General features: G+C 41.6%; 1 long non-coding RNA gene and 2 pseudogenes across 5 annotated transcripts in view; 2 read left to right on the top strand and 1 right to left on the bottom strand.

The window, feature by feature from the left end:
• The window catches only part of Vmn2r-ps17 (vomeronasal 2, receptor, pseudogene 17), a 140,140-nt pseudogene that overhangs the window by 32,560 nt on the left and 82,725 nt on the right, over positions 1-24,855 (bottom strand).
• Positions 1-24,855, top strand: part of Gm13165 — a 72,471-nt gene that overhangs the window by 7,737 nt on the left and 39,879 nt on the right. Inside the window, exon 1 of one of the 5 annotated variants that reach the window (XR_003955309.1) lies at positions 15,151-15,195. The exons of the other annotated variants lie outside the window; for them this stretch is intronic. This is a non-coding gene — a long non-coding RNA (predicted gene 13165). Of the gene's footprint in view, positions 1-15,150; positions 15,196-24,855 lie in introns of those variants that run through there. 5 annotated transcript variants of the gene reach the window in all.
• On the top strand, positions 7,460-8,377 carry Gm13167 (annotated as a pseudogene).

Here is a 24,855-nt window from a genome sequence, read left to right as displayed (position 1 = left end):
AGGAGCTTTTTGCTTTTTGCACTTTCTTTTACAGTTGTGTCAATGTTTTCTATGGTGTCTTCTACACCTGAGATTCTCTCTTCTATTCTGTTGGTGATGCTTGTATCTATGACGCCTGATCTCTTTCCTAGGTTTTCTAACTCCAAGGTTATCTCCCTTTGTGATTTCTTTATTGTTTCTGTTTCCATTTTTAGATTCCTTCCCATATTTGCTCGTGTTTTCCTGCTATTTTTTAAGGGATTTTTGTGTTTTCTCTTTAAGAGCTTCTACCTGCTAACCTGTGTTCTTCTGTATTTCTTTAAGGTAGTTATTTATATCCTTCTTACAGTCCTCTATCATCATCATGAGATGTGATTTTAAACAGAGTCTTGCTTTTCCTGTGTGTTGGGGTATTATTCATGGCTCACTGTGGTAGGAGAACTGGGTTCTAATTATGCCAAGTAGCCTTGGTTTTCTGTTGCTTATGTTCTTGCCCTTGCCTCTTGCCATCTGGTTATCTCTGGTGTTAGCTGGTCTTTCTGTCTCTGACTGTGTCTTGTCCCTCCTGCAAGCCTGTGTAACTCCTGGGAGACTAGTTCTCTCTGGGAAAAATTTGGGTAACAAGGGCTATGGCACAGGGTCAGCTCTGGGATGCAGATGGAAGCCAGAAGGATCCCGTCCCAGGCTGTGCCTTGGTTCCTGTGTCCTGATCGCTCTGGCTGGGTCGCTCTTGGGCCAGGATTTTGAGCAGAAGTTGTGGTCTTACCTGTGCTCACAAGTACATTGGTGCTCCTGGGAGTTCAATTTTTTCCTGATGGTATTTGGGTATGCATCACTGTGGCACAGGATCAGCTCCCAGTGCAGATGGAAACTGGAAGGATCCTGTCCCAGGCCGTTCCTCGGATCCCGTGTCATGAGGGCTCTGGGCTTGTCCCTCTGAGCATAAGTGGTGGTCTTACTTGTGCTCACGGGTGTTTCCACACTCCTGATAGACCAGTGCTTTCCCACAGGTATTTGGCTATGGAGCGCTATTGCATCCCTTACATCTTTTAAGATCACCATGGATTAAAGCCTAACTTCAACAACAATAGAAACAACAGAAAACCTACAAACTCATGGAAACTGAATAACTCTCTAATGAATGATTACTGGGTCAAGGAAGAAATAAAGAAGTAAATTAAATACTTTCTAGAATTTAATGAAAATGAGGGAACAGCCTATCCAAACTTATAGAGAGCAATGCTAAGAGGAAAGTTCATAGCACTAAATGCTTTCATTTAAAAAGTGGAGAAAGCTCAACTAACAATGGCAAACCTGAAAGCTGAAAGCTTTAGAACAAAAAGAAGCAAACACACTAAAAAGGAGTAGAAGACAAGAAATAATCAAACTCAGGGCTGAAATCAATCAATTAGTAGCAAAGAGAATACAAAGAATCAATATAACTAAGAGCTGATTCTTTGAGAAAAACCAACAAGGTAGACAAACTCTTAGCCAAACCAACTGTAAGGCAAAGAAGAAACAGTATCCAAATTATCAAGATCAGAAATGAAAAGGGAGATATAACAACAGAAACTGAGGAAATTAAAGAAAAACCAAAAAACAAAAACACAAGGTTCAAAAGCCTGTACTCCACAAAATTGGAAAATCTAAATGAAATGGATGATTTTCTAGACAGATACCATTTACCAAAGTTAATTCAAGATCAGGTAAACTAACCAGTCCTATAAGCCCCAAGGAAATATAAACAGTCATTAAAAGTTCCACAAGAAAAATAAAAAATCCCAGGGTTATAGGGTTTTAGCACAGAATTTTACCAGAATTTCAAAGAAGAGCTAATACCAATTCTCCTCAAACAATTCTATAACATGGAAACAAAAGGAACATGGCCAAATTCATTCTATGAGGTGACAGTCACACTGATACCTAAAACACACAGACTCAACAAAGAAAATTTCAGACCAATTTCTTTTATGAACATGGATGCAATAACTGAAAGAAAAAAATCATGTGATCATCTCATTAGATGCTGAAAAAGGCTGTGACAAAATATAACAGCCCTTCATGTTAAAAGTCTTGGAGAGATCATGAATACAAGATATATACTGAAACATAATAAAAGCAAGATACAGCAAGCCAATAGCTAATATCAAATTAAATGGAGAAAACCTTAAAGCAATCCCACTAAAATCAGGGACAAGACAAGGCTGCCCACTCACTATCTATTCAATATAGTATTTGATGTTCTAGCTAGAGCCATAAGACAACAAAAATAGATGAAGGGAATATAAATCAGAAAGAAAGAAGCCAAAGTATCATTATTCACTGACCATATGATAGTATACATAAGCACACCCAACCCCTGCCCATTGAAGTACCAGGGAACTTCTTCAGCTGATAAATACCTTCAGCAAAGGGGCTAGATACAAAATACAAAGAAATCAGTAGAGTTCTCTTATACAAATGATAAACAGTCTGAGAAAGAAATTAGGAAAACAACACCTTTCACAATGGCCACAACTAATATAAACTATCTTTGTGTAACTCTAACCAAGTAAGTGAAAGACCTGTAGAAAAAGAACTTAAAGTTTCTGAAGAAAGAAACTGAACATACCAGACGGTGGAAAAATCTCCATTTTCATGGATTGGTAGGATTGTAACATAGTAAAATGATCATCTTACCAAAAGCAATCTACAGATTCAATGCAGTTCCCATCAATTTCAACACAATGTTTTTTACAGTCCTTGAAATAGCAATTCTCAACTTTGTATGGAAAAAGAAAAAAACCCAGGACAGCTAAACAATATTGAACAATAAAATAACCACCATCCCTGATCTCAAGCTGTACTACAAAGCAATTGTGATAAAAAACAAAAGACTGAACGGTATTAGTACAGAGACAGACAGGTTGATTAATGGAATCAAATCAAAGACCAGAAATTAACTCACACACCTATGGACACCTGATTTTTGAAAAGGAAGCCAAAACTATGTAATGGATAAGAGAAAGTATCAACAAATGGTGCTTGTCTACCTGAATGTCTGCATGTAGAAGAATGCAAATAGATCCATATTTATCACCCTACACAAAACTCAAGTCCAAGTGGATCAAGAATCTCAATGGAAAACAGGATATACTACATCAAATAGAAGAGAAAGTCGGAAATAGCATTTAACAAACTGGACAGGAGACTACTTCCTCAACGGAATACTAGTTGCTCAGTCTCCAAGATCAACAATTGATAAATGGGAACTGGTGAAGCTGAAAATCTTCTGTAAAGCCTACAGATTGGAAAAAGATCTTTACTAACCCTACATCTGACAGAGGGCTAATATCTAAAATATATAAGGAACTCAAGTAGTTATACTGTAACAAATCAAATAACCCAATTTAAAAATAGAATACAGATCTAAACAGAATTTTAAACAAGGAAATCTTGGATGGACAAGAAGCACCTAAAGAAATGTTCAACATTTTTAGTCCTCAAGGAAATGCAAATCAAAATGACACCAAGATTCTATCTTACAGCAATTGGAATGACTGAGTTCTAAAACTCAAGTGATATTACATGCTAGCAAGGATTTAAAGAAACTGGAACACTCATTTATTGTTGGTGGGATTGCAAACTTGTATAATGACTCTGGAAATCAATCTGGCAGTGGAAGTAGTTCTACCTCAAGACCCAGCTATACTGCTCCTGGGCATATACTCAAAAGATACTCCACCATACCACAAAGACATATGCTCCATGATGTTCATAGCAGCTTTATTCGTAATATCCAGAAACTGGAAACAACCCAGATGTCCCTAAAACACAGAATGGATAAAGAAAATGTGGCGATTTCCACAACTGAATACTACTCCACTATTAAAAACAAGGACATCATGAATTTTTAATGAATGGAACTAAAAAAAATATTATCCTGAGTGACCTAGTTTTCCAGACCGAAAAGAACATACATAGTATGTACTTACTAATAAGTGGATATTAGCCATAAAGTACAGGATACCCAGGATACACTCCACAGACCCAAAGAAGCTTAACAAGAAGGAAGGCCCAAGTGAGGATGCTTGAATCTCAGAATGGGGAATAAAATAGTCATAGGAGGCAGAGGAAGGGAGGGAACTTGGGGGTGGTTTTGCAGGAAAATGGGAGGGTCAGGATTAAATGTAGGGAGAGACAGGAGAGAGGGCCGGAGCACCCAGAGAATGACTTGAAATCTGCAGCTGCCAGTAGTAGAGATTGGAGAGTGGGCAGAATCTCAAGTATGTGCCAGAGACCTGGGATAGTGGAAGCTCCCAGGAGTTAGTCAGATGACCTTAGTTTAGAAGTATAACAATGGGTATATGGCAGGACCCCCAGTGGAGGGCTAAGGGCACCAACCCACCAAATTTCTACCGTTTACAAGAAATGCAGGGACAAAGATGGAGCAGAGATTGAGGAAATAGTCAACCAATAACTGGCCCAACTTGAGCCCCATCCATGGGCAAGCACCAGTTCCTGATACTATTAATGATAGTCTGCTATTCTTGCAGATAGGAACCTGGCATAACTGTTCTCTGAGAGGTTCTACCTAGCAGTGGACTAAAATAGATGCAGATACCAACAGCCAAATACTGGACAGAGGTCAGGAACTCTTATGGAAGAGTTGGGGAAGGATTGAAGGTCCTGAAGGGGATAGGAACTCCACAGGAAGAAAAACACAGCAAACTAACTTAGACCCTTAGGAGCTTTCAAAGACTGAACCACTAACCAAAGAGCTTCCACGGGCAGGACCAAGTCCCCCAGACCCCATACACACACATGTAACAGATGTCTCCATGTGGGTTTCTGAACAACTAGAGCAGAGGCTGTCCCTAAAGCTGTTGTCTGTTTGTGGAACCTGTTCCTCTACAGGGCTGCTTTGTCTGGCCTCAGTGAGAGAGGATGAGCCTAACTCTGCAGAGATTTGATATAAGGATGGGAGGATACTCAGGGAATGGTGGGCACCCTCTCAAAGGAGAAGGGGAAGGGGGATGAAGGGAAGTGACTTTATGGGGGAGGGACTAGGAGGAGGGGGCATTTATTGGGATGTATATTTTTTAAAAAGATATGCATTTACTTTATCACATGACTATAGGAAAATCCAGAATACATTTCATAAATATAGTCACCCTTCTTTTTTTTAATTAGATGTTTTCTTTATATACATTTCAAATTTCAAATGCTATCCTGAAAGTTCCCTATATTCTCTCCCTGCCCTGCTCCCCTACCCACCCACTCCCACTTCTTGTCCCTGGCATTCCCCTGTACTCGGGCATATAAAGTTTGCAATACCAAGGGGCCTCTTTTCCCAGTGATGGCCGACTAGGCCATCTTCTGCTACATATGCAGCTAGAGACACAAGCTCTGGGGGTACTTGTTAGTTCATATTGTTGTTCCTCCTATAGGGTTGCAGACCCCTTCAGCTCCTTGTGAACTTTCTCTAGCTCCTTCATTAGGGGCCCTGTGTTCCATCACACTGTGAGCATCCACTTCTGTATTTGCCAGGCACTGGCATAGCCTCATATGAGACAGCTATACCAGGGTCCCTTCATCAAAATCTTGCTGGCATATGCAATAGTGTCCGGGGTTGGTGGCTGATTATGGGATGGATCCCCGGGTCGGGTAGTCTCTGGATTGTCCATCCTTTCATCTTAGCTCCAAACGTTGTCTCTGTAGCTCCTTTCTTGGTCATCCTTCTTCTTAATAAAAGAACACCTGAGTTAGGTTAGCATGCATGTAACAGAAGACATGTGTGCATGGAGCAGGGGCAGGTGGTTGGAAATATATGTCTAAAATAGCTAAGCAGTGAATCAGAAGGAAACAAGGAATCATCCACGAGAATGAGGTCCATACCATAAAGAACATGAAGATAATCCAAGGCAATGGAAACACTGAAGGAAATGAGGAGGAATAGGAAATATACCCAGTACTTTGTGCTGCTCTACTGGGGCAGCATGGGGAATGGTGACAGAGCAGAGAGGGTAGGGTGGAGGGAGGCATTGCATATATACTCCATAGTTTGCTCTTATCGCTACTAAAGGGAGGCAGGGATGGGCGAAAATAGGAACCTTTTCCCTCCTTCACAGGAGACAGAGTCAGTTCAAAAGGCTTATATGCCTGAGACAAGACAGAGTGATAAAGCCTGGAGATTGAATCCCTCCTAGAGAAAGCTTATTCAGAGAGTATTCACTGTAGGTTTGACCCACCAGCAAGTGCTTACCCACCTAAAGTCCTGGAACAAGATCACCTGCTGTATCCCCTGAGAAACGTTTTAATGTCCCTTTATGGTTGTTCATGTTACTGGAGAAACTGAGTTTCTTTTCAAAGTTCTTAGTCTTATTAATAAAATGAATTAAAAGTGGACTTATTAGGAAAAGAAAGGGCCCTTTATTAGATCTTGAGAGGAAAATAACAGTCAAGCAAGTTGCAAATCTTAGCAGTTGCCAGGGAGAGGGAGATTGAGAGAAAGTCATACCTTTCAAATTAAGCAAGGATGTCAGCAAGCAGCTGCATGGCCAAAGATCAGGTGGGGATTCAGAAGATTTAGAAAGCTCAATGTAGAAGAATGAAAATAGATCCATACTTAGTACTTTTCACAAAACTCAACTCTAAATGATTCAAAGACTTCAACATAAAACTAGTTACACTGAATATAATAAAATAGAAAATGGGGACTACCCTTAAAGTCAATGGCACAGTAGAAGACTATGTGACCAGAACACCATTAGTTTAGGCTCTAAGATCAAGAATTAATAAACAGGACCGCAAAAATTTGAAAACTTTCTGTAAGACAAAGGGCACCATCAATCAGACCATGTAACAGCCTATGTAATGGGAAAAGATTTTTTTAAACCAATTCCACATCCAATAGAGGGCTAGTATCTAAAATATATAAAGAACTCAAGGAACCATATACTTTTTAAAAAAAATAAACCAATTAAAAAATGAGGAACAGATCTAAACAGAATTCTCAATAGAGAGATCTCAGATGTCTGAGAAACACCTAAAGAAATGTTCATCATCCTTAGCCATTAAAGAACAAACACAAAACTAATTTAAAATTCTGTCTTAGACTTGTCAGAATGGTTAAGATCAATAACACAAGTGAGAGCATATGATGGCAGAGATGTGGCGCAAGAGAAACTTGGAGGAGCCTCCATTGCTGGTGGAGTGCACACTTGCACAGCCATTATGGAAATCAACATGTGGGTTCCTCTGAAAGATGGGAATCTATCTCAAGACCCAGCTATACCACTTTCAGCCACATACCCAAAGGACACTTCATCCTACCACAAGGACACTTGCTCAACCATTTCATTGTATCTTTATTCATAATAGCCAGAAAATGGAGATAACCTAGATGTCAACAGATGAATGGATAAATAAAATGTGGTACATTTATACAATAGAGCATTATTCAGCTGTTAAAAAATGACATCATGGTCAAGTTGCCGTGGCGCGGAGAACTCTGCAAAACAAGAGGCTGGGGATTGCGTTAGCAAGAAACCAGTTCTCGCCGGAGCTTGGGGAAGGAAGTCTCTCTGCGGAGGTCTGAGGGAAGCAGCGCTCGCAGCAGGTAGACAGACGCCGAGCCGTCATCATGGATAAAGGTGACCCCAACAAGCCGCGGGGCAAAATGTCCTCGTACGCGCCTTCTTCGTGCAGACCTGCCGCGAGGAGCACAAGAAGAAGCATCCCGACTCGTCGGTGAACTTCGCTGAGTTCTCCAAGAAATGCTCCGAGAGATGGAAGACCATGTCTTCAAAGGAAAAGTCCAAGTTTGAAGATTTGGCCAAGAGCGACAAAGCTCGTTATGACAGGGAGATGAAGAACTATGTTCCTCCCAAAGGGGATAAGAAAGGAAAGAAAAAAGACCCCAATGCTCCGAAGAGACCACCGTCTGCCTTCTTCCTGTTTTGCTCTGAAAATCGCCCAAAGATCAAAATTGAACACCCAGGCCTGTCTATTGGAGATACTGCGAAGAAACTGGGTGAGATGTGGTCTGAGCAATCTGCCAAAGATAAACAACCGTATGAGCAGAAAGTAGCTAAACTAAAGGAGAAGTATGAAAAGGATATTGCTGCATACCGTGCCAAGGGCAAAAGTGAAGCAGGAAAGAAGGGTCCTGGTAGGCCAACAGGCTCAAAGAAGAACGAACCAGAAGATGAGGAGGAGGAAGAAGAGGAGGAAGAGGAGGAAGATGAAGAGGAAGAAGAGGAGGATGAAGAATAAGTGGCTGTCCTAAAGTGTGGAGTATATTTGCTCAGGCAATTATTTTGCTAAGAATGTGAAATTCAAGTGCAGCTCAACATTAGCTTCAGTATAAAAACTGTACAGATTTTTGTATAGCTGATGAGATTCTTTGTAGAGAAAATACTTTTTAAGAAGAGTTTGTAGCTTTTTCAGGGGCTACAACTACAGTTAGATTTAAAGCTTTTGATGTTGAATGTTTCTAAATATTTAATGGCTTTTTTAATTTCTTATGCTAGCAAAAAAAAAAAAAAAACTTCATAGGAATTTGTATTACCAGTAAAAAAATTTTTTAGGATGTTGCATTTTTTTGTTTTTTTTTTAAATTTGTAATAAAATAATGTATATTAAAAAATGACATCATGAAGTTTGTAAGCAAATGGATAGAACTCGAAAAAAGTCATTCAGAGTGAAGTTACTCAGACCCAGAAAGATAAATATGGTATGTATTTGCTTATATGTAAATATTAGCCATCAAATAAATGCTAATCATAGACCCAGAGAGGAATACGGGGTTTGAGGAGGGGAAATGGGGTTGAGGAAAGGAATCCAGTGAGAGACAGCTAGAATTGGCAGGCATTTGAGGGACAGTATGCGAACCCAGTTCAGTGACTTTCTAAAATATATGAAGGCCATCCTAAAAAAATTCCCAAATGATGAGGGAAAAGGAGTCCCAACTAGCCATGTCTTGACACCAAATGAAGCTTCCAGTTCTGGGAATACATCCTGTTGAGTTGTTGGCCAAAAGGGTCCTACAGAAATTCCCAAATAACCCTGGGTGTTGCCAAGACAGTAGGTTGCTCTCTGCAAACTGACAGCAAGCCTTATTGCTGAAGACAACACCTACACAACTCATTAAACTTGGAGAGGGTGAGCTGGTGCCTGCATAGAACCATCGCTCTAATGTCTTTGGTGAGGATATATAGACAAAGTATATTTCTAATAAAAGGGGGTGTTGAGATGAGAGCGAGAGCTTGCACACATACAAGAGATAGATAGAGAGAGAGAGAGAGAGAGAGAGAGAGAGAGAGAGAGAGAGAGAGAGAGAACCCAGAGTCTCTGGAAAAGCATACTTAAGCTTTTGGACAATATCTGAAAGACAGTTACTCAAAAGAAAAGAAAAGGAAAAAGAAAAAAAAAAAAGAAATGTTGACCCAGATATTAGATAACCTGGACAGTGTTGCCCAGAGGGAAGCTGTGTAATGACTGTAGGAAGGGAAGGTAACTACTTATGTCATTGAGAGGGTAACTACTCCTCCCCTTTCCCAAGCATGTCTTCACATGAATCAGATATTCTGTGGAGAGGACTCCATGCCAGATGCTTGACAGTGAATTAACTCTTAAGGGAGGGAAGAACATTATGTTTTAATCATGGGTCGCTTCAGAATGTTACATCTCCATTTAGAGTCACAGGTATTCCACACTTTTGACTAGGATGCCTAAGGAAGACTGGTTATGATGTTTATCTTTCTAGTTTACCAGGGAAATAGGAGGAAGGGTCCAAAGCCTGTGGGGAGGGGTCTCTCCTCAACAACCTCCCAGGCTCCTAATCCCAGTCTAGCTACTTAATAATGCCAACCAGAAAGAGATTTCACATTGGTGACACGTAGGTCTGACAGCTTATCTCAGATGACCTTGCAGGAGACATGGGAGCTGGAATAATGATGTGTGGAGTCACAGAACTGAATGTGTGTGTGCAATATGTATGTATGTATGTATGTATGTATGTATGTATGTATGTATGTATGTATGTATGTATGTGTGTATGTATGCATGTGTGAATGTATGCATGTATGTATGTATGCATGTGTTAATGTATGCATGTATGTATATGTATGTACGTATGCATGAATGTACGCATGTATGTATATCTCAAGATCTAGAAGGTATTCATATGGTGTGTGTGGACTCCTGAATTTGTTCCCTTCCCAATGTGTCTAGCTGAATAAATCCCTTTTCTCTGATTTTCACTAGTGCATGTGCCTGTAGTTGGTATACTGAGGACTGGCATGCAAACCTTGCTTTTTAAGGCTGCTAGGGCCCAGGTTTGTACCTTAAACTCTGTTAACATCAAAAGCAGTGGCACGGTGGGGCAATCAGGTCTGTAAACACAGTGCAAGTTTCTGGAATTTCACAATGCTTCATTGCTAGATATCTCAGACTTTGCACTAAAGGGAAAAAAAATCACCAAACAGGAAAGTAAAACATTGCCAATATTAAAAAAAACAAACAAAACAAAACAAAACAAAACAAAACAAAACAAAACAAAACAAAACAAAAAAACCCAATCTCCAATATAACCTGGCATTGTGGTGCAAGCTACTTAGGAATCTGAAGCAGGTCTGTGAGCTACCAGGCCTAGGTCTTTTTTGCTAAGTAAGCCAAAAGCAGTGAAATTAGTGGTTTATCTTAACACACAGCTTCAAGCTGACTCAATCAAGAAAAACAAACAAAGCTGACCCTTTTTTCTTTGTCTATATGTTGAAGATCAACCATCAAGGCCACATCACATTCTGATTCTGAAACTAACTAATCCAAATACAGCAAACCCTGTAGGAGTGGGGTGTAGTATAGCCCAGTCTATCTCTATATCATCTCTCTATCTATATATTTGTGTGTGTACACACGCACACATGCACCTGCATATATGTTTTCAGTTTAGAACTAGACTAGCATTTGGGGTGCTCTTGCCTGGAAAAGACAATCTCTCCAACTCCTGAATCACCTGCTATCGAATCCTGAATCACCCCCTAAACTGTATATAAATTATATCCAGTTGACTGTAGCACTCAGTGTTGAAGCCTCATGGGCTTTTTTTGTCTCCATCCTGTTTGGCATGTTTGTACGTGTTATCCTGGTTTGGTTTCAATTTGGAGAGTCATGTTGATGAGATTATAGGTGTAGATTCTGATGTTACTAGGAGACACAATCTCATAGCAAACTCCCTGACCTTTCTTCTGTAGTGTTTCCTAAACTTTCAGATTGGGAACATTTTGTAGGTGTATCCAATGAGACAAGGCTCCACAACTCGGGGTTTTGATAGGTTGTGTTTTAATGTGGCAGTGTCTGTATGTTGCAAAGAGAAGTTTCTCTAATGAGGGTAAAAATAAATGTTCATAAATTATTAGAGATTATGCTGGTTTAGTAAATCTTTGGTTGTATAGATTATCCTCTGGTAACCAGGACTTTACTAGCACTAAGGTGTTAGTTAAGTTTCCAGCACCAACATGGCCTCCTTGTTGAGCAAGTCCTAAATCAAATTAGAGAGCTGTTGGCTACCACCAAGCTATGTGTGGCACTACTTCACCATTGCAGTTATCATGTTATGCTGGTTGTTTATGTGGTTCATAGGTGTCATGGCTGGGAAGGACAATTGGTTGCCTCCATCCTTTGGAAGCTTGTATGATGACTTCTGACATCATGAAAGCTAGTCCTCAGAGAGGAGACTTTCAGGTCAGTTTCAACTCAGGGGCCTCTGAACCCTGTTTCTCATCTACATGGTGTCTTCATCAAGGTATTTAAATAGAAAATTTCTAATTTTTTATTATTTTGGGTTCTTTGCAGTTGTTTTATTTTTGGGTACAACGTTTCAGTATGGGTCCCAGACTGCCTTCAAACACAGTAGCTTTCTACCTCTCCCTTGGAAGTACTAGCATTGCTGGCATGTTCCACAAACTTTGGGATTTCTTTGAAGTTTTCATAGCCAGACATCAGAACTGAACAGGAGGCCCTGGGATGTTTTTCTTGTTAACTCTGAGACTAATAGTGTTTGAAGTGGTGGACAAGCTGCTTGAGGGCAGAACATGAGCGTTGGTGTTATAAGTGGTTGGACTTTGAAACATCAAGGCCACAATGTAGTTTCTGATTCATGCCCAGAATCAGCATGATAGAAAATGGAGTGTACCAGGAGGGCAAGTACTACTTGATGCTATGTTCATTTTGATTACTGTCTCATGGGGCTGAAGATATAAATTAGAATATACTATTTTGTATATTTACTTAATAATGCATTTAAATGTTTGTGTATACCTCTTGTGGCAGAGAAAGTGGTATAAAGTAAGGAGCAATTTAAAAATAGTAAAGATGAAGGATAGGGGTGTAACCTAGTGCTGGGACTCTTGTCTAACATGTTGGGACTCTAAGTTATATCCCTAGCACAACCAACAAACCAACGAAATCAAATGTAAAAATGAGAAATAATCAGTTACCTAACAGCTAGAATGTGTTGTAAATTGGCACACAGTATTATTACAATGGTTAATCTTCATAGTCTACCTGATTGGTTTTAGAATCATCATGGAAACAAAGTATGTTTATGTGGAGCAATGGACTGCACATAGACAGCCTGGTCTCCAGTCGAGCATAGGTCTTGAACCCTGGGGGGAACCGATGTGTGGTGATTCCTACCTATATGGGACGGAAGGCATTCGATCATGTCTTCTGGACCCTCGGCTCCTATCGAAGTTACCCTCCCCACAGCCCCCACAAGAGAGGTGTGTGGCTATCAGCCATGTAGGAGCACCACCAAGCCTTCCCATATGCAAGTAAGGTTTCCCCCAAACTCTCAGTCCAACCCAATGAGAGGTACCTGCTGTCTAAGCTTGAATCACCCCCCAAAACAGCATATAAATTCTATCCAGGAAATTAAAGGTGAGCGAGAACTATTCTGTCCCTTGAGTTTTTTGTTCCAAGAGCTGTAACACTTGGGAAGAGATCTTCTCTCCCGAAGAAGATCTCCCTGAGGTCCTTCCACAGGCCTCACTGGTTTGGCTTCTCGTAGGCTCAGCCAGACAAGACTCAGTGCATGGCCAGCTTGGAGTTACTGAACGACCTGGAAGAAAAGGCAGAGACTTCATCTCCCTTCCTGCACTCACTTCCCTTCACAGGAACCCTCGCAGCAGGACTGGCCAGAGGTCTCTGTGGAAAACCTCTGGTACCCAGGCCCACATGTTTAGGTTTGTCTGGATAGGTTAAATGAGAAGAGAAGACCTAGCTTGAGTGTGGGCAGCCCTGGGCTGGGGCTCCAGGTCGAACAAAAAGGAGAAAGTGGGCAGAGCAGCAGCATTCATCTTCTGGCTGTGGCTGTAATGTGATGTAACGTGCCTTTCTTTCCCTGAAATGATAGACTGTATTTTTTAAGGTATAAGTGAGAATAACAGCAATAATCATAATATGAGAAAAATGTTTTTTCTTTAAAAGTTGTTTATCAGATATTTGGTCATAGAAATAGGAAAAGATACTAATGCAATATGAATGATCAAAATTAACAAGTAGGCAGGCGTGGTAGTCCTCATTCTGTAATGCCCGGGTTTCCCTGGAAGGTCTGAATGGGAGGCACAGACATTTTTGTATATAGACATTTGGAGCAAGTTGGGTACAAGTTCCATTTCAGATACTGGGGTTGAGGTGCCGTGGCATTTCCAGCATGCCTGGACTTTTCTGCTTGGGAACTCACTGTATTGGGAAAATACTGAAAGAGATGCTTGGAAGTGTGTGTGTGTGTGTGTGTGTGTGTGTGTGTGTGTGTGTGTGTGTGTGTAAAGTAAGTGCAGAGAAACTCTCTGGAATCTACCAAGGATGACCCCAGAGACGACTCCTAGTAATGGGGGATACTGAGCCTGACACACTCTTTCTTTGGAAGAACCTTCCATTCCAGCTCAGGGTCGCGGGACAGGGGGGTCAAATGTCAGGTTCAGCGTCCTCGAGCACATGGGAACCTCGGACTTGTCTGAAGAGTGCACTACACTAGAAACTGGTACGCTCCATTCACAACTGGCCACCACAGACATTCCTTATTACTGTTTGTCTGGAACCTTCCCCTATAACTTAAATCATCGAACAGTCAGGGTTAAGTGTTAGTGTACATATTTCCAGAAATTTTGAGAATCTCACCTTAGGGAAATGGTACTGTTAAATTTTTGTACACTGAAAAAGTGTCCTAAAATATATCACTAACAAACGCTTACTCTATTCAGAGAAACTTTTGCCCATTTTAAGCTAGAAATGCCTTGGGATCTAGCGACATCATTTCTGCAGCTAAGTATCAGTGGCCAGTTTTGACGCCCTCTCATGGCGTACATGGGTAACTGCAGCACTCCCTTGTAAAACCCATTAACTGCTTCATTTTTTTAAAAGTCAGGATTAAAAAAAATTAAAATTCATTTAATATACATAGAGTGGATTTCACTCAAATTTTCTTATATTTTGCTAATGCTTTAAAACTGGATAAAACTCTCTCTCTGTCTCTCTGTCTCTCTGTCTCTCTGTCTCTCTGTCTCTCTCTCTCTCTCTCTCTCTATATATATATATATATATCTGTCACAGAAAAATAATAATGTAAACATTCTGGAAAAATAGCATAGGATGACAATTAATGATAATTATATTTTTTCATTTATTCAAAAATGAGTAGAAACCAACTATTTTTAGTATTTTATTTTATTTTATTTTATGTGTATGGGTGTTTTGCCTGCATGCATGTCTGTGTGCCATGTGCATTTAGTGCCCACAGAAGTGGGAAGAGGGCATCAGATACACTAGGGATGAAGTCAGAGGATTGTGAGCTGTCATGTGGGTACTGGGAATTGAACCTGGGTCCTCTGAACAACCAGCCAGTGCTCTTGGTCACTGAGCCATCTCTCCAGTCCTGCCCTGCCCTCTTTTAACTTCACAGTATATTGTGAACTTTTTCTCTGTCTATAGTAAATGTATAATTGAATCACTTGTCAGTTTCCGGATAATTATCATTCAATTTTTGGATATATATAGATCACAATATAACAATGTTTATATGCATGCTCTATAGAGCAAATAAGTTCATCCTTTAAAAATATCAAATTTTAGTGTTTAGTGTCTGGGGAGATTGAGTTACCATTGTTTCTGAACTAAGTCTGTGTTGCATTTTCTTTTAGGCAGGAGCTCAGCTGGGTTCAAGAGAGAGAGGTACAGTGGCAAAGCATCGGTTTGCCAGATGTGCACCACAAAGGCTGGGGGGGGGGTGAAGCACGAGGTTGGCATGGTCGCAACCTGACAGTTGTGAGCTGGGTGGAGACATTACGGAGCGCCAGGCCAGAGAATCTCCAGGAGATAAAATAGGTCAGCCTTTGCCCACCAGTGCATGGCCAGCCAGGCTGCCAGGGCAGAGGCACAACCGTGGGAGCGTGTCGGCTCTACTTTTTAGATATTTCCTTCAACAGAGACCCTACCTTTAAAAAAAAAAAAGATGGAGAGTGATGGAGGGATCTATGTCAATTTTTGATGTTTGGCCTCCACATGCATGTAGAGTGGCCACACACACACACACACACACACACACACACACACACACACAGAGAGAGAGAGAGAGAGAGAGAGAGAATAATATGTTCACAAAGGGTCTATACCATTCCCAGCACGTGACAGGTGCTCAGAACAATCATGTTGACGTTTGACAGTGCTCTTCTCAAAGCCATGGTCATAGAAGTGAAGTTAGTCTCAAGATACCTTCTGAATGCACACCATGGAACCCCCTCTTCTTCTCAGCTGTTTCTAAGGGTTCAGACTAGACGGACTTGGCTTTCATGAGAGTCATTTCATAGTACCTGTACTGAGCTCAAGGCTAAAGAAACCCCTGTATTTATCATCAATATCTATGAAGCCAGTAGCTTGGATAAAGGTACTAAGATTCACATTTTTTAAATGAAATTTATTCCCTCTGCTTTGAAACAATAATGGCTCCCTCAAAAGTTTTGGTTTAGTCAACTAATGGTTACCTAGCTAGGCAGTGATTCTCAGCCTGTGGGTCATGACCTCTTTGGTGTGGCATATCAGATATTCTGCATACCAGATATTTACATTATGATTCATAACAGTAGTAGGATTACAGCTAGGAAGTAGCAACAAGAAAACTTAGTGGTTAGGGGTCACCACAAGATAAGGAGCTGCATTAAAGTATTGCAAAATTAGGGAGGTTGAAAACCACATATCTAAAGATATAATACAACTATATCTAGTTTTAATTCATTAATAAAGTAATTAAAAATAGTCAGGCATGGTGGCTTATACCTGGAGTCCTAGAATCTGAAGCAGAGGATTGCTGTGAGTTTGAGATCAGTTTAGGATACATGGTGAGTTCAAGACCAGCCTGGATGACAGTGTGAGAGTCTTAAAAGCAAACAACAATAGCGACAACAAAAGGGACAGACATCTCGGGGCAATACTAGATCATTCCAGTCCACATTATCTACTCTGCTAGGGAAGTGGTTTACAACAGGTAAAATGTGGCAAATGGTGACCTTTAACAGCACGGAGTTAAGCTGGGAGGTAGGAGGAAATTCTTCAATGAAGACCAGCAGAAGGCATGCTGGGAGAGAAGAGAACTCTTCCCACTTCTCCCCACCAGGAGTGAGATGCCCCCTACTTCACTGCTTTCTTTCCCTCTCTGCTCGCTCACCCTTCGGCCTGCTCTGGGAAGGAAGCTGGTGGTAGATGGGCTGGCACAGAAGTGGTGAAGAGGCTATGCTGTGGCAGCACAGAAGGGAAGTGGCAGCTCTTACGTGCATCTTCACAGTACCTCTTGCTGATGGTTTGCCGCAAGACCGTGGTGTCCCTATCCAAGCATGAAGAACTTCTCAGTGGAACAATGTTACACCAGATTTCTTCATGGCTATGGATGGATGTCAGAGACAGTGCTGGAATTACCCCAGAACAGAGATATGGTGGACAGATGGTGACCCCAGAGACACCCACTGTCTAGCTCTGCTGACCTGAACACAGCAAGAGGGACTGTGAAGATGTATGGAAGAGGTGGGAGATTATTTTGAACTATCTATGGAGATCTCAGGGAATCACAGGAGCCCCTGTGGGAGGGAGGCGGAGTGAAGAGAAGGCACTCTGACATTAAAGAAATCAGCAGGAATGATGTGGTTCTGAAGGGTTGAGGAATGAGGCAGCTGAACAAGGAAAGGGAACTAGTTTTCTTATCAGACACAAGATAAGAAAACTAGTCATTCAGAAGACAGAGTAGATGTAGGGATGCAGGGGAGCATCCTTCCAGGAGGTGGCACCTTTGAGCCCTTTGCTTCAGCCAGTCACTCAGATGCCAGACTCTGTACAGACTACAAGACTATGTGGCTTTAAATCTATAAATATGCATTGTACAGTGTAGTAAGAAGTTGAATTCAAGTTCAAGTTCATAAAAGACCCTGTGCAACCTCAAATCTGAGCAAACGTTCCCTTACCCAAGCAATCTTGTCTAGTAGTAACTCTGTCCTGGGGCAACTTACTCTCCAGGCCCAGGTGGCATAAGGAAGAAAGTTTTATCCCTAGCATTCAGCATTTGGAAACCCTCCACATCTGTTCTCCCTGGGCTATGCTTTCTCAGCTTTGGGGTGTCTAAATCTTCTACTCTCCTTTACCAGAGTTCCCTTTTTATTTTTACACCCTGTGTTTACCTGGCCATGTGAATTCTGTCCTTCGTTTGAACTCAGACTGCTGTGCCTTTATCGTGTAAGGTATGATAAACCTAGTCTGGTAGAGAACCTGGTTCTAGAGGTCTTTACAGGGAATGGGGTGTTGTGGTATCAGCAGAGAAAAACAAGAGCAGGTGTTAAGCAACTGTAGTACCCAAGGCGTTGTGCTAAGCTCTTCTTGTACGGTTTTGTATAACAGATGTGGAATAGTGAGATTTTCACTCCCCTGGTATTTAAAAAGTCTAGTATTGCCAAGTCTGACTATAGAGGCATCCCGGGCAGCTGCGGGCACTGTTTTACTTAAGATTTCCAGTGCTGTGATAAAACCCCAATGCCATAAGCAACTTGGGGAAGAAGGGGCTTATTTCAACTTAGATGTATGTCCACAACATAGTCCATCAGGACTCAAGCAGGACCTCAAGCAGGGCTGGAACCTGGAAGTAGGAGCTGATGTAGAGGCCATGGAGGCGTGCTGCTTACTGGAGAGCACCTTATGTCTCTTGTACCCCAGGTTGGGCTTGGATTTACTACGTAGTTGAAGATAACTCCTGCTTGTTTAGTGTTGGTCGCTGGGCATAGCAGGCAGAAAGAAAACAGTTCCTGGTGGTGGAGCCCTTGAGTTACCACCAGATCTCTAGACTCCTGTCTTCTTCTTTTTCTGCAGTCTTTTCTGTCTGTCTCTGATCCATGGGAAATGGGCTTATAATTTAATGGGTGTTCATATAAGAATTATTAAAAGAACCTTTGGCTGAACAATGTTGGTCTGCTAGTGTATGTGTGTATGTGTGTATGTGTGTGTGTGTGTGTGTGTGTGTGTGTGTGTGTGTGTGCGCGCGCGCACGCATGCATGCGTGTGAAACTATGGGTACTCCAGTTCTTCCTTTAGAACTTTTGTTCTTTAAGGGAGCATTTTTTAAAATAGATATTTTCTTCATTTACATTTCAAACCTGAAAGTCCTCTATACCCTCCCCCCTGCCCTGCTCCCCACCCACCCACTCCCACTTCCTGGCCCTGGCATTCCCCTGTACTGGGGCACATAATGTTCGCAAGACCAAGAGCCTCTTCTCCCACTGGTGGACTACCAGGCCATCTTGAGGGAGTGTTAGATGAATAATTCCATTGACTGAAGCACTGTAGACTGTCAAGCCAATCAGGTTGGAGTGAGGAAGCCTGGCTCTGAAGACAACAAAAAAGAAATCAGATGCTCCTCCTAGGTCTCTGTATCTTCATGCCTTGGTCTATTTCTCACTGCCCTGAGAAATCTGAGCTCAACATGAACAGCTCCTGGAACCACATAGCTGAAAACCTTATGTCCTTCAGAACAGGTGAGAGTCAGCAGAACCTTTGTGTGTGATAGGGTTGGCAATGAGGTTGCTAAGGCAGCTGCTTGAATATGTGACCTGGTGTTTGTCTTATGCAGGAAACACTCACTGAACAGTGCAGCTAGCCACAGGTGGACAAGACAGGAGAGAACGAAAGACTTGGGGCTAGAAAGGAGAGGGACAGCATTCTAGAGTCAGGAGAGGTATGAGACTGTCTCCCCCTTCTCCTCGCCTGTGTTTGGCTGAGCTCCTCTTAGTCCTTCACATGCGCCATGATTTCTCAAATATGCTTCCAGCATGCTGCAAATTCATTAATGCTTATTCTAATTATTATATTAATTAAATGAGGCCAGAGGTGGCCAGGGTCATAGTAGAATGTCCATCTCTTGATCATGCATTTCTAAGGGTGAAAATGTGTGGCAAAGAGGTGCTTTCCCCAAAACCAATTCAGAGTGTTATAAAAATGCAAGAAGTCAGCAAGCTAGCCAGCCAGTCAATCAGTCCTCTGAGGGCTATGCTTTGATTGCTACAATACCATTCTGAAGCAACCTCATCCGTTCTCTAGAGTCATGGGCAGAACTTTGTCTTCTTTTTCTCTTTATGATGATCATTAGGAGTCTCCTAAAAACTAGCTCTGGATGTCCAGTGTGAAGAAGGGACAGGTGGGAGAGTAATTAGGGATATCCTCATTTTTGCAACTGAACATCTGTGTGATGTCAACAAGTCACAAAGCCTTCCTAGGCTTTAACTTTCTCATTTGAAGAGTGAAGAGGAAGATGGACGGATGATTCTGTGCATCTCAGGAGCAGTACTCTCCTAGGCTCCTTGATGGCTTTGAGCAGACTTCTGCTGAGACCCAGCTCTGGGATGTCACCTAAATTGTGACCTTTCAGGACACTAGCACTGCAGCCAACCAACAGTAGATAGAGGGTGGGAAGAGGAGTCTACCCAACTAGGCTGCTGTTCTGTACCTCGCAGTTTTGAGATCCAGAGTGTGCATCAAGAGTTGTCTGTGCCATATGCTCCAAATGATCTCAGCAAATTTGATCCCAGCACTAGGGCTTAAGAGGATGCTTCTCTCAAGGCCAGGTCCAACCAGGGCTTTTAAAGCAGGGAGGGACCTGAGAGACAGATGTGTAAAGCAGGAGTTGGTGTCCCTGGGAGGACATTAGCAATCTGACCAGTTCCCAGGCTGGAAGTGGTCATGTGGCTCTTGACTTATTACCAAAGTCAGGAAGGACATTCTTTTCCATGAGGCAGAAGACTCCTGGGAGGTGGAGACTTTCAGAGGCAGCTCTTTGTTTGCTGTTTGTGTGCATGATTTCTCCTTCAGAGATGCCAGGAGGCTTCATGTACGGCTTGGCTTGATAAGCCATGTTAGAATGAGAGGAATTATAAACGCTCGCCATTGTCACTATGGCATCATTATTATGGTAATGCAATCAGTAAAATATACCTGCCTCTTGAGGTCTAGTGTAATTGGATTCTGCTGAATTGATGCAATTAAAAGAATTAGGGAGCCCATTAGGTGGTTTATGTTTTCTATAAAAAATTTCTCAAAATAGAAAAAAAAAGGAAAAGATTAGGCTTCACCCATGGCTTTGCTTTCTCTAGTCTAACACTCCACCTCCTGGAGAAACACTACATAGTATTTAAGACTCCAGATAGTTTAAAACTAAGAAGACTGTCTAGCATCAACAAATCCATACAATTAAAAAAATAAATATCCATAAATGAGAGGATAAATTCTTACTTTATAGTTGATTTAGTAGCATTTCCTTAATAGCATTAGCTTCAAAGACATGTGTAGCATGAATATGCCAAACATTACATAAATGCAAAGAAATTAGTCAGAAAAAAAATGAATGTCTTTAGGTTTGTGTCTTTGACTTGCAAACGAAAACTCAGAAGCTATTTACAGAGTTTGAAGCAATGATGTCTGACCAGTGTCTAATATATTTACTATTTCTTTCTTAGAATTTAAATTAACTTAAATAGCTATTGACTGAAGTCATCATACATAAGGAACATTTTAGACAATGACTGGCATAAGCATCAATTAATTAATTTCTGTCCTGTTTTCCCTGAAGAGCTCAAGGCAAACCCGTTTTGATGATTTGGGAATAAAAACAAATGTATGAGGGGAAATGAAACTCAGAAGATGAATAAAATCTAAAATCAGGTGGTGTGGCTTATGAAAACTGGTACTAGTAGATATACCATTTGTACTGGCTGGTTTTATTTGTCATCTTGACACAAGCTGGAGTTATCACAGAGAAAGGAGCTTCAGTTAAGGAAATGCCTCCATGAGATCCAGCTATGGGGCATTTTCTCAATTAGTGATCAAGGGGGAAAGGCCCCTTGTGGGTGGTGCCATCTCTGGGCTGGATGTCTTGGGTTCTATAAGAGAGCAGGCTGAGCGAGCCAGGGGAAGCGAGTAAAGAACATCCCTCCATGGCCTCTGAATCAGCTCCTGCTTCCTGACCTGCTTGAGTTCCAGTCCTGATATCCTTTGGTGATGAACAGCAACATGCAAAGTGTAAACTGAATAAACCCTTTCCTCCCCAACTTGCTTCTTGGTCATGATGTTTTGTCCAGGAATAGAAACCCTGACTAAGACAGATTGTTTCAAGGTATCTCTTCCCACACATTGCTAAGGCCACAGAACTTCTCAAGATGGATCAGTAGATGGCTATAAGGCAGACAGTGAGTGGCTTTTGGAGCTCTACCGGGATCCTCTTGGCACAGTAAGGACTTTCTGCCTAAGAGAATGTGTACTTCTGGGGTGATGAATCTTGGAACTCACTTTCTGTGAGGAGGAATACTGTCTTTTCTTTCTATACTACCTTTTAGCTTTTCTTCCATCTTCCCTCAGGGAAGGCAGGGCTGTTCTAATCATTGATGGCAACTGTGTTATATTCTATGATAGGGGATAGCTGGAGGCACGTCTTTCTAGCATCTATGGGTGCAATTCCTATGTACATTTTTTTCTTTGTTGTTCAAAATGCTTCTAAAATCTGCCTTCCTCTTCTAAGTTCATGGCTCTTTCAGGGTTCTCATAGCCATCATGCCTCCCTGACTTTCACTGGAATTGTATTCTGTTCTGGGGGAGATTCCCCACCCCCTGCCCTAGCAGTAGGACTTGACTACAGCTCACTTCTCTTGTTCTTTTCCCCACCATGCAATGAGCACTGGATCCAAGCCAGGCTCAAATGGATTCTCTGGAGGGTTAAAATAAGAACCAAGAAAATAGGACCCCCTATTTTTTCTGGTAGAAATATTGGGAAGGCATGAGTCCAGGGCTCTACCGCCAAGTCTAACCTATAATACATGAAAGACGGCACATGGATTAACCCCTCACCTCATTGAGAGGTACAACAGCAGAGAGATGAGGAAGGATAGAGTAGGTATGGCTAAGGAAAGTTGGGAAGAGAGAAAAAGAAAGGAGGGAGGAAAAAATAATTAGGGAGACCCAATGACGTTTCTATAATTTTAATCTTCCTAAGTGTCTTAGTCAGTGTTCTATTGCTGTGAAGAAACACCACTATCATAACAATTCTTAAAAAGGAAAGCATTTAATTGTGGCTGGCTTACAGTTTTAGAGGTTTAGTTCATTGTCATCATGGCTAGGAAGCATGGTAGCCTGTGCAAAGACATTGTGGTACAGGAAAAATGAGAGTTCTATATTCAGGTCCACAAGCATCGGGAAAATAGAGAGTCACTGGGCCTGGCTTGGGCTTCTGAAACCCTAATGTCCACCCCTAGTGACACACTTCCTCCAGCAAGGCCATACCTCCTAATCTCTTTAAGTAGTGGCACTCCCTAATGACCAAGCATTCAAATATTTGAGCCTTATGGGGGCCATTCCTATTCAAATTACCATACTGTTTTGTTTTTTTCTCTTAAGTTCTATAATTCTACAATATAGTCTAGAAATCTCTATCCAGTGGATTAATTCTGAACTGAGTTTTCTTTTCATTTACAGTCTAAAGAACCTAGAACAAGAGAACTGAACTCTGCCTACCATTTCAGTCTTCTGGTTTCCCTGTGTTTTCAGCTGCACAGACATGGCTGGCTCTCAGAGTCCCAGGAGCCTCAGGTTCTTATGCTGCCTGAGACTGTCCCTTTTCAGGCTGATCTCTAATTCACTGTGGCAGTATTAGGCTAACTGTAAACGTCTTGGGCATTAGTTAGTCTTCATACTGTTCTTATAGCTAGTTGTTTAGCTCTTTACAATTGCTAGGATCTTATAACAGAGAAGTGGCAAGATAAACCACTTTCTTTTTGAAATTATTATTGTTGTTGTTATTGATTTATTTCTTCAAAACAGGGTTTCTCTGTGTAGCCTTGGCTGTTCTGAGATTTGCTGCATATACCAGGTTGTCCTCAAACTCAAAAGGTCTGCTTGCCTCTGACTCCCGAATTTTGGGATTAAAGGTATGTGCTGCCATCTCCTGGCTGCTTTTTTTTTTTTTTTTGGTTTTGGTTTGGTTGTTGTTGTTGTTTTGTTTTTGTTTTTTGTTTTGGTTTTTGTTTTTCAAGACTGGGGTTCTCTGTGTAGCCCTGGCTGTCCTGGAATTCACTCTGTAGAACAGGTTGGCCTTGAACTCAGAAATCTGCCTACCTCTGCCTCCCAAGTGCTGGGATTAAAGGCATGCGCCACCACTGCCCTGCTATGACTGTATTTTTATTTCATTCAGAGACAACAACATTTTAAGTTTCCACCAAGAATAGGCATGTAGCAATGTTTTAACTTTGCTTTTACAGTTTTGCTGACATTTGATATTTTTGTTTTCTGATAATAGCCATTTAAAAAATTTTTTATTGTTATTTTAATTAGGTACTTACTTCATTTACATTTCCAATGCTACCCCAAAAGTCCCCAAACCCTCCCACCCCATTCCCCTCCCCCACTACTTCCACTTCTTGGCCCTGGCGTTCCCCTGTACTGAGGCATATAAAGTTTGCAAGACCAATGGGCCTCTCTTTCCACTGATGGCCGACTACGTCATCTTCTGATATATATGCGGCTGGAGACACAAGCTCTGGGGGGCGGGGGTACTGGTTAGTTCATATTGTTGTTCCACCTATAGGGTTGCAGACCCCTTTAGCTCCTTGGGTACTTTCTCTAGCTCCTCCATTGGGGGCCCTCTGATCCATCCAATAGCTGACTGTGAGCATCCACTTCTGTGTTTGCTAGGCCCCTGCGTAGCCTCACAAGAGACAGCTATATCAGGGTCCTTTCAGCAAAATCTTGCTAGTGTGTGCAATGGTGTCAGCGTTTGGGGGCTGATTATGGGATGGATCCCCGGGTATGGCAGCCTCTAGATGGTCCATCCTTTCGTCTCAGCTCCATTCTTTGTAACTTCTTCCATGGGTGTTTTGTTCCCAATTCTAAGAAGGAGCAAAGTGTTCACACTTTGGTCTTCGTTCTTCTTGAGTTTCATGTGTTTTGCAAATTGTATCTTGTATCTTGGGTAGTCTAAGTTTCTGGGCTAATATCCACTTATCAGTGAGTACATATCATGTGAGTTCTTTTGTGATTGGGTTACCTCACTCAGGATGATGCCCTCCAGGTCCATCCATTTGCCTAGGAATTTCATAAATTCATTCTTTTTAATAGCTGAGTAGTACTCCATTGTGTAAATGTACCACATTTTCTGTATCCATTCCTCTGTTGAGGGGCATCTGGGTTCTTTCTAGCTTCTGGCTATTACAAATAAGGCTGCTATGAACATAGTTGAGCATGTGTCCTTCTTAACGGTTGGAACATCTTCTGGATATATGCCCAGGAGAGGTATTGCGGGATCCACCGGTAGTACTATGTCCA

Source organism: Mus musculus, chromosome 4 (genome assembly GCF_000001635.26).
Source record: "Mus musculus strain C57BL/6J chromosome 4, GRCm38.p6 C57BL/6J".
Taxonomy (NCBI): Eukaryota; Metazoa; Chordata; class Mammalia; order Rodentia; family Muridae; genus Mus; species Mus musculus.
This window is presented reverse-complemented; position numbering and strand designations above follow the sequence as displayed.